We start from the raw sequence: 9,603 nt of genomic DNA, 5'->3' as shown, positions 1-9,603 counted from the left end.
GTGGCTGCTTTGCATGTGTGAAAACAGATTTAATTACCAATGCTGAGAGCAGCAGTTGTAGTCAGGAGGACAGAAGCTGTTTTCATCCACCTCTCATTTCTGTTATTCATTCTTCTCCTGCCTTTCTTCCTTCAGAGAAGAAGGGGATTGGGAGGGGATTAAGGGTCGATTATAGAAACACACACACACGGACACACTGAGCCGCCATCCCCCTGCTGAGACAGCCTAACTGGTGCTGAAAGATTGAGGAGGGATGAGATGTGCCTGCTGAATGAGTGTTGATGTGATCCCTGCTGAGACGCTGCTAAAAGGTGAATGGAGTTGAGTGACAGGCTGCTCAGCGGGTGTGTGGGTGTACCTATGAATCTGTTCACGTGGGGACCAGGAACTATTTCAGACCTTGTGAGGACTTTGTGCATGAAGGCATTATGTCTGGGTTAAGTTGTTATTTTGTTCTCATTTTTTTAACTCGATGGATTTTTTAATCTTTAGTTTCACTTTGATCTTCTTCTTTCTGTCGTTATTTTGTGTCTGTTTGTGGTTGTTATGAGTTAGTTTGCATCTCTGATACTGGTCATTGTCCCTGCCTCTTTTTGGTCGTTGTGAGTGTGATAGTTGTTTAGCACTTCTTTGCAAATATTTGCATCTTTTTCTCTCTTTCAGAAAACTCTACGTGACCTTTCCAAACCATTGTTATTAACGACGTCTTCAGCCATGACAGTGAAGATGAGCTAAACAGTGATGACATATATGCTGTACAACATGTGTTGTACAACACATCAGAGACTAGCATGTGTACTGAATATTGGAATAAAAAGTTAACTGTTATTAAGTTGCCAATGTCAGATACATGCTAGCTAACGGCATATGTTAGCGGTAACATTATTAATTTGTGCAATTACATGAAATCAATGAATCACGTGTTGAACATGATATTATCACTGTACACGGGTTAGCTGCAGAAGTGATTTGACAGGCTAAGCTAGCATTTCTAATCAGACCTGATTGTGTCAGTAATAACATTTGTACAGGCGCTGGTAAATAGCTTTTTTGTGTTAGCAGGGTCACTAGTGTTAGCTAACCTTAGCAGAAGAAACACAGCTTACTGGGGATCTATGCTTCAGCGACAAATCTGAAGCTATATCATAACCGCAAACCCCTCTGAAACTTATGTAGGTTAAAGCTGTGCTATAACCTGCAGCGTACCTCCCTAGAAATATAACTTCACATCAGGTCTACGCAGCCTGCAACTACTGTGATTGTTCAGTATTCCTCATGTGCATTGATCGTTACTTTTTCCCTACAGTTGAACCATAACAGCCCTAAAAGGACTCAGAAAAGTCAGCAAATTCAGCGATTGACGAAACTATGGATGTAAGAGGATGTACAAAGAATTGGAAAAACTTGAGAGACAAATGTGTTTATCCCCAAAGAAAACTGACCACAACAAAGACAGGGACCCAGAAGAGGAACAATCCCCATCTCTAACTTATGTACAGTGGGGCAAAAAAGTATTTAGTCAGCCACCGATTGTGCAAGTTCCCCCACTTAAAATGATGACAGAGGTCAGTAATTTGCACCAGAGGTACACTTCAACTGTGAGAGACAGAATGTGAAAAAAGAATCCATGAATTCACATGGTAGGATTTGTAAAGAATTTATTCGTAAATTAGGGTGGAAAATAGGTATTTGGTCACCTCAAACAAGGAAAATCTCTGGCTCTCACAGACCTGTAACGTCTTCTGTAAGAAGCTTTTCTGTCCCCCACTCGTTACCTCTATGAATGGCACCTGTTTGAACTCATCATCTGTATAAAAGACACCTGTCCACAGCCTCAAACAGTCAGACTCCAAACTCCGCCATGGCCAAGACCAAAGAGCTTTCGAAGGACACCAGGAAAAGTATTGTAGACCTGCACCAGACTGGGAAGAGTGAATTTACAATAGGCAAGGAGCTTGGTGTGAAAAAATCAACTGTGGGAGCAATCATCAGAAAATGGAAGACATACAAGACCACTGATAATCTCCCTCGATCTGGGGCTCCATGCAAGATCTCATCCCGTGGGGTCAAAATGATCATGAGAACGGTGAGCAAAGATCCCAGAACCACATGGGGGGACCTGGTGAATGACCTGCAGAGAGCTGGGACCAAAGTAACAAAGGTCACCATCAGTAACACACTACAACGGCAGGGAATCAAATCCCGCAGTGCCAGACGTGTTCCGCTGCTGAAGCCAGTGCATGTCCAGGCCCGTCTGAAGTTTGCCAGAGAGCACATGGATGATACAGCAGAGGATTGGGAGAATGTCATGTGGTCAGATGAAACCAAAGTAGAACTTTTTGGTATAAACTCAACTCGTCGTGTTTGGAGGAAGAAGAATACTGAGTTGCATCCCAAGAACACCATACCTACTGTGAAGCATGGGGGTGGAAACATCATGCTATGGGGCTGTTTTTCTGCCAAGGGGACAGGACGACTGATCCGTGTTAAGGACAGAATGAATGGGGCCATGTATCGTGAGATTTTGAGCCAAAACCTCCTTCCATCAGTGAGAACTTTGAAGATGAAACGAGGCTGGGTCTTCCAACATGACAATGATCCAAAACACACCGCCCGGGCAACAAAGGAGTGGCTCCGTAAGAAGCATTTGAAAGTCCTGGAGTGGCCTAGCCAGTCTCCAGACCTCAACCCCATAGAAAATCTGTGGCGGGAGTTGAAAGTCCGTGTTGCTCGGCGACAGCCCCAAAACATCACTGCTCTCGAGAAGATCTGCATGGAGGAATGGGCCAAAATACCAGCTACTGTGTGTGCAAACCTGGTATAGACCCATAGTAAACGTTTGACCTCTGTTATTGCCAACAAAGGTTATGTTACAAAGTATTGAGTTGTATTTTTGTTATTGACCAAATACTTATTTTCCACCCTGATTTACGAATAAATTCTTTACAAATCCTACCATGTGGATTCATGGATTTTTTTTTCACATTCTGTCTCTCACAGTTGAAGTGTACCTCTGGTGCAAATTACTGACCTCTGTCATCATTTTAGGTGGGGGAACTTGCACAATCGGTGGCTGACTAAATACTTTTTTGCCCCACTGCAGCTTACCTAAATTACCCCTCAAGCTCCACAAGGATTCTCAGCAGAAGTCTAAAACAGGCCTTAGAAGTTTAAGTCTGTATTGTGCTTGAAGCTAGTTGTTTGGTAACGTTAGTGGACTAAATTCAAATTCAAATTAAAATTCAAATTTTATTTGTCACACACACACACAACCATACATAGTATGACATGGGGGTGAAATGCTTGTAGCTGTACAATGCCCGACCATTAAATGACAGAAGAAAAGTTTTACAATATTTACAATTTACTACAAAAATTTACAAATTAACTTAGGAATTTACAGTAAAGAATGTGCAAATAGCAGAAGAGATTATAAAGATAAGGATTATAAATTATAGGAATTATAGGATTATAGGAAATGTGTGGTGGTGCGTGTGGTGACGTGTGTGAGAGTCCAGTCTTATAGTGACGTGTTTGGGAGAGTCCAGTCCTACACCTGGTTCAGGCCCCGAATAGCCTGGGGGAAGAAGCTCCTCCTCATTCTCTCTGTTTTGGCCTTAAGGGAGCGGAAGCGCTTCCCAGACCTCAACAGTGAGAAGAGTCCATTGTTGGGATGGGAGAGGTCCATCATAATCTTCCTAGCTTTGGACTTGCACCGCTTGGTGTAGATGGACAGCAGGTCAGGGAGCTCTGATTGAATGATGCGTTCGGCTGAGCGCACCACCCTTTGCAGATCTCGTCTGTCCTGCTTGGTGCTGTTCCCAAACCAGGTGCAGATGTTTGCCGTCAGGACGCTCTCGATGGTGCAGGAGTAGAAGTTCTTGAGCACCTTCAGTGGCAGATGGAGGTCTCTAAGTCTTCTGAGGAAGAAGAGACGCTGACGGGCTTTCTTAACCAGGGAGTTGATGTGACAGGACCATGACAGGTCCTGAGTGATGTGGACACCCAGGTATCGGAAACTGTCCACTCTCTCCACTGGCGTGCCACTGATGATGAGGGGTTTGTAATTCCTCGCCTGCTTTGTAGTGAAGTCCACGATCAGCTCCTTAGTCTTGCTGATGTTTAGGAGGAGGTTATTCTCCTGGCACCAGGTCTCCAGGTTCCTAATCTCCTCCAGGTAGGCCGTCTCGATGTTGTCGGAGATCAGGCCCACAACAAATTTCTAAGCTAGCGTTAGTTAGTGTTGCTAACTGTCGACTGTCATAGACTTTGTTAATCTTATACTAGACAAATTTACACATTATGACAGCACAAGGGTTAGTAAGAAAAAGTCAACTAGAAGCTATAACAATTCTACAAGTAACTCTTACTATTTACGAATGATTGCTATATAGAGTAAATACACAAATAGAAACATCTTTGTATGTACATAAAGTACATTGGGGTGGCAATATGTAGTCCTTTGTGTTTGCATTTGTGTACAGTACAGTCTAGTTTGACTGCTGTCAGGATGAAGAATCTGTGATAGTGTGCGATGAACATCACATTGTTTGGATTTTCACGGAAAACTTCATGCTAAGCCCTTCACAGTTAAAAAAGAAAAGAAAATGATTTTAATACATGAAAAAGTTACATAAGTGTTTCTGTGTCTACTTACGTTTTATTTAATTCATTTAGCTAATTATGTTTTGTGTCTCTTCTTTGTTGCTTTCATCTTTTGTGTTTTTTGTCTCATTTTGAAGTAAGGCCTTGGTTTACATCAGTTTGCATTTGTTGCGTGTCTGTTTTCTGTGAAGTTAGTTTTCGTCTGTTTGTGGTTGATTATTTTGTTTTCAGTCATTTTATTGTTTCTACAGTTGCATGCATCTTCCTGTTTCTGTCAGCACAAGTAGTTCTGGATCATTTTCTTTATATTTGTTGTTTTTCCAGAGCATTCTGTGTTACTTTGAAGCAGTCTGTTGGAGTGCATTTATCCTTTATTGCCTGATAGTGTTACAGCCAGCGCAGGGCCTGCTGTGAATTGGCCTGTCTGGATGTGTCCTGGCTGCTCTTTTGTCTTCTTAGCTGCTACTTTTAACATTTTGGAGGCCAGGTACAGGAGAGCTCCAGTATCAGAAACCCTTTACTTTGTAGCTTGTGAGCTATGCGTTTTGACTCTTGCTTCATGGAGAAGAAGGGATAATAAAAGTTTGATATTTTGATATATTTGTCCCTTTTCCCCCCCAATCCAGCGCCCTTTTTGTTACTTCCACCACCTAACAACAGGCCTATGGAGTAGGTGACAGTGATACGGATAAATAAGAAATAAATTCAAATATGAAAGACGGTAACTCGTAGAAATATGGATCAAAATCTGGTCCCCAGTTATAAATTCAAACCTCTCTGTCAAAAAGGATTCTTACCACAACAACATGCACACATACACACATGTGTTAATGCTCTCCAGCTGCTTTGAGGAGGAGATATGGGATAAACACAGCAGCTCATGTCAAACAAAACCTACATTAGCATCTTATTACAGGTGAAAGTACTCACACTGGGCGGAGATCCTAAAAACACAATCAGAAATGGCACCAGAACTTTTACAGCCTCTCCCATGTGTGTGAAAACAAATCATACTTTTTTATGAAATCCAATATTTATCATTTTAAACACAAGAAGCATACCTTGACTTTTCTGAACCAGAGTGAGTCCTATTAAGTCAACGGACATTGAATGAGTCCTTATAAGGAGTAATAGCCATTTTATTTTAGCTATTATTATTTTGTCATTAACGACTCAGATCAAGGTACTTCTGGCATCCTCAAAACAATGTCAATTATTTCAGGGGAAACTATAAAAATAGGCTACAAGTATCTAGGTTATTATATACCCAGTGCACCAATAGAGACCACTGACAAAGACCAAAGGAAGAATTGGTTCTTGAAAAAGTGGGTTAACGTCAAATATGGACCCAACGTCAAATGTTTTTGAAGAAAACTGTTTTTTGAGGCTAATTTGAATGTAATTTAATGTGTCTGTAGGGATGGACTAGATTTTTGCATACTAATCTAATTATGGGGCAATCCTTTTGTGGAGTCGTACTCTGGGAGGTCACAGCTCCAAAATAAGACGTGAGAAAAGTGGGAAAGCAAAGTGAGAAAAGCCCAATAGACACAAAGAGGGAAGAAAAATGACCGATGGGGAGTAATTCATCTCCTTTTATCAATCTTGACAGCACAACAGAGCGACTTTTACCCTACTGAAACAATACGACTAGTTAGAGCACTGCAGGACATGCCATTAATTAAAAGAAGAGAAAGCTATCCAACTATAACGTCAATACGCTTTATAAATGAAAGGTTATTCATCTAGTTTGAGTTTTAGACTAGCTCAGAATTGATAAATTAAGAAATTGTGGAGGCAAAGTATTATTAGCATTCGTATGTGAGAAGCCTTGCGATATAAAAACCATCAAAAAATGACAGTGCAGTCTAGTACCTTTTTAGTGTTAGCTTAAAAACTAAAGCTAAGCTAAAACTTATACAACTATAAAATAATCAAGCCTCAAAGCCAGTGATAACCAAATAGGATATGTATCATGAATAAAGTTTAAGTTCATATTTAAAGAGTATAAGCAAAATAAAAAGCTTGAGCTGTGCTTAGAGTATCACACAAATATTGGTCTCAGAAAAAAAGATTTGCTAACCTAGCTTCCTACTTTAATAAAAATTTGTCTTTATTTCTCCTTCTTTATCCCACATAAATTAAGTATCACGTATAATAACAGACATATTTTATACATATTCACCACATACAGATAGAAATCGAGCAGATTCACCAACTAAAGTTAGGAATCATCTTCACTGTTATGTAGCATTACGATGTTTACCAGTTAGCTACATTTTGATTACTTTAAATGTTTATGTAGCTTATTTAACTGTTATAGTGTATTCAGGTGGCTCAGAATAATCTTTTTAGCTAAAATAATTCACAAATTTACTACGTTTTTTTGAAGTGCCTTAACCTAACCAAGTAGTTTTTATAATATAAACATGAGGCCTTGATTATACTGTACAGGACATGGACAGTTAGAGACGCAGTAGCCCTTCTTGTCAATTTATGTTGTAAATTTATGTTGCATGTAGCACCTTGGTCCTGGAGGAACGTTGTTTCGCTTCACTGTGTACTAACTGTATATAGTTGAAGTGACAATAAAGCCAACTTGACTTGACTTAAGGGCAGGTTTGCCTCAAGTATGCCTCCTGGGGCACATGGGCAGCTGACACATTGTAATATGAAGTCTGCATGGTCACAGAAAATTGGCAGTCCTGCTTGTGTCCTTCTTGGGCCCAAGCAGACACTAGTGGACTTGTAGATTCAAAGTATAATCAAGGCTTAAACAGGTTTTTAAAAAATAAAAATAAAAACACTAATAACATTAGTGTTTTTATGTTACCATACTAGGACCTCAGTTTATGCTCACATAACCACAGACTGAAATGAAAGTAAAAGCGAGGTGGAAATTAACTAACTTGAAAACACAAAGGTCTCATAATGCATTTCTTTTTCTCCCGGTTCTCACCAGCCACCACAGTCCCAAGCTAGCGTGTCAGAGCATGATGCTAAAGGACATCGCACACATAACTGGGAGACACAGGAGAAATTTGATGAAGCTGCATTATAAAACGTGTTGGGATAAACACACATAGTTTTTGCAGCACCACCAAACTTCTTTTATGCTCCAGTAGCTACCTGGTGGTCTGGTGAGCAGATTTCAACAAGAACTTGTTTGTGAGAAACATCTCCCATCCTCCCAGACAGATTTGGAGGCCCTCAATGTGTTGCTATACCTCGCTGTGCATCAGTCCGAGCAGGACAAAAGCACTGGCGCCGTGACAAACGATTCAACAAACTGGTGACCTGCTGCTTTCACATTGATTAATGCACACACACACTTGTTCCCATGCTGTCTGCATGTTCTGAATGTTAATCACCATCCTTCATCCTCTGTTTGTCAGTCTGATGTTCACCGTACTCTGTAGAACTGGAAAGGAATTTAAAAGACTTCCAAAATCCAACAAAATTGTTCTCTGATGTTCCACAAGGCTCCATTTCTGGACCTCTGCTTCTTCTTTCAAAGGAATACAAGTATTTTTTTCTAGACTGAAGTAGTTAGGCACTGTATGGGTACATATCACCAAATATGAATTGTATTTATCAAAAACTATTTACCAATGTTCCCTTGCTTATCATTAAAATTTTAATGTTTATTTTTGATTGCAAGTCTTTACTTATGGTCTATTCTCTTTGTTATGCTAACTGTTATTATTACACATATGTATGTTTATATACATACATACATGCATATATGTATGTGTGTGTTCTTTAAATGGTAAATGGCCTGTATTTATATAGCGCTTTACTAGTCCCTAAGGACCCCAAAGCGCTTTACATATCCAGTCATCCACCCATTCACGCACACATTCACACACTGGTGATGGCAAGCTACATTGTAGCCACAGCCACCCTGGGGCGCACTTTAATTGTAGAGAAGAAATCTGCTGTTCTTTAACAAAACGTAAAACTCAAATTACAGGAAAAATAAACAGCAAAACAGAAAAATTAAGTAAAATTAACTTAAAAAAGCTTTTTTTTTTAAACTTTTATTAGTAACTGAGTATAAATGAAGGGAACAGTTAATGTAGCTTTCATATAAATTCTTATAATCCTATCCACTTTTACTGAAACATGTTTATTTGCTTATAATCTTTTGTCACTTTAAAAAAAATGCTTTGTTAAACTATCTGAGGCTGAAAAATTTAATTGGCTATTTACTTGGAGCATTTAATTGCATTTTTATTGTGCTCTCTTTTATAGTGTGGTAAAGTATTCTGTTGTTATTGTGCTGCTACTTTATCGGCACACATTCTTTGGCGGTTTCACTCCCTGCTGGTCTGGTTTTATTTTCATTCATCGCCACAGCAGAACAGTAAAGTCTCAGAAACATACGGTACCCAATAGCTTAAATTAAACCAAATTTGGGGGTCGTTTGTTTTTTGCCTGCATCTTAAACTGTATGACATATGCATAATATACTCTACATGCAAAATGACTGGAATCTGCTCTGGAGTCCTAGAACGCCTGCTTTTAGGAACAAAGAAACACATGTTAGAGATTTCTGTCTTGTTGCTGTCGACACCTTTTGCTGCTCAGCTTCCTGTCACAAAGACAAGCTTGTTAACAAAAAGGGCACACACACAAACAGCGCAAACTGTAAGCAGAAGGTTTGATAATAAAAATATCTTTAATCTCTTTAGTATCTACAAAAATCACTTTCTATACAGAATATTTTAAATAGAAAGCAGAAAGCCAAAGAGTTAAACGTCTTCATCAAAAAATAGTAAATAAGTCTTAACATATTGCTTATAATCTTAATTTTCAGCCTATTTCAGACCTTTAATTACAAGAGTTTCGTCATTTCAAAGTACTGGTAAGTTTCAAGTAAATATTTCTAAAATGGACAAAAAACAACAATGTGCCCTTTAAGTTGGATATTTAATGAAAAAGTTACGTGATTTTGATAAAATCTATGTAGTTGTACAACAGCACACATGGTTCCTC

The sequence above is a fragment of the Rhamphochromis longiceps genome, linkage group LG3 (assembly GCF_057381845.1).
Source record: "Rhamphochromis longiceps isolate RC_006_pf linkage group LG3, R_longiceps_female_GT1.1, whole genome shotgun sequence".
NCBI lineage: Eukaryota > Metazoa > Chordata > Actinopteri > Cichliformes > Cichlidae > Rhamphochromis > Rhamphochromis longiceps.
The sequence above is the reverse complement of the archived record's forward strand: the minus strand, read 5'-3'. Positions refer to the sequence as shown.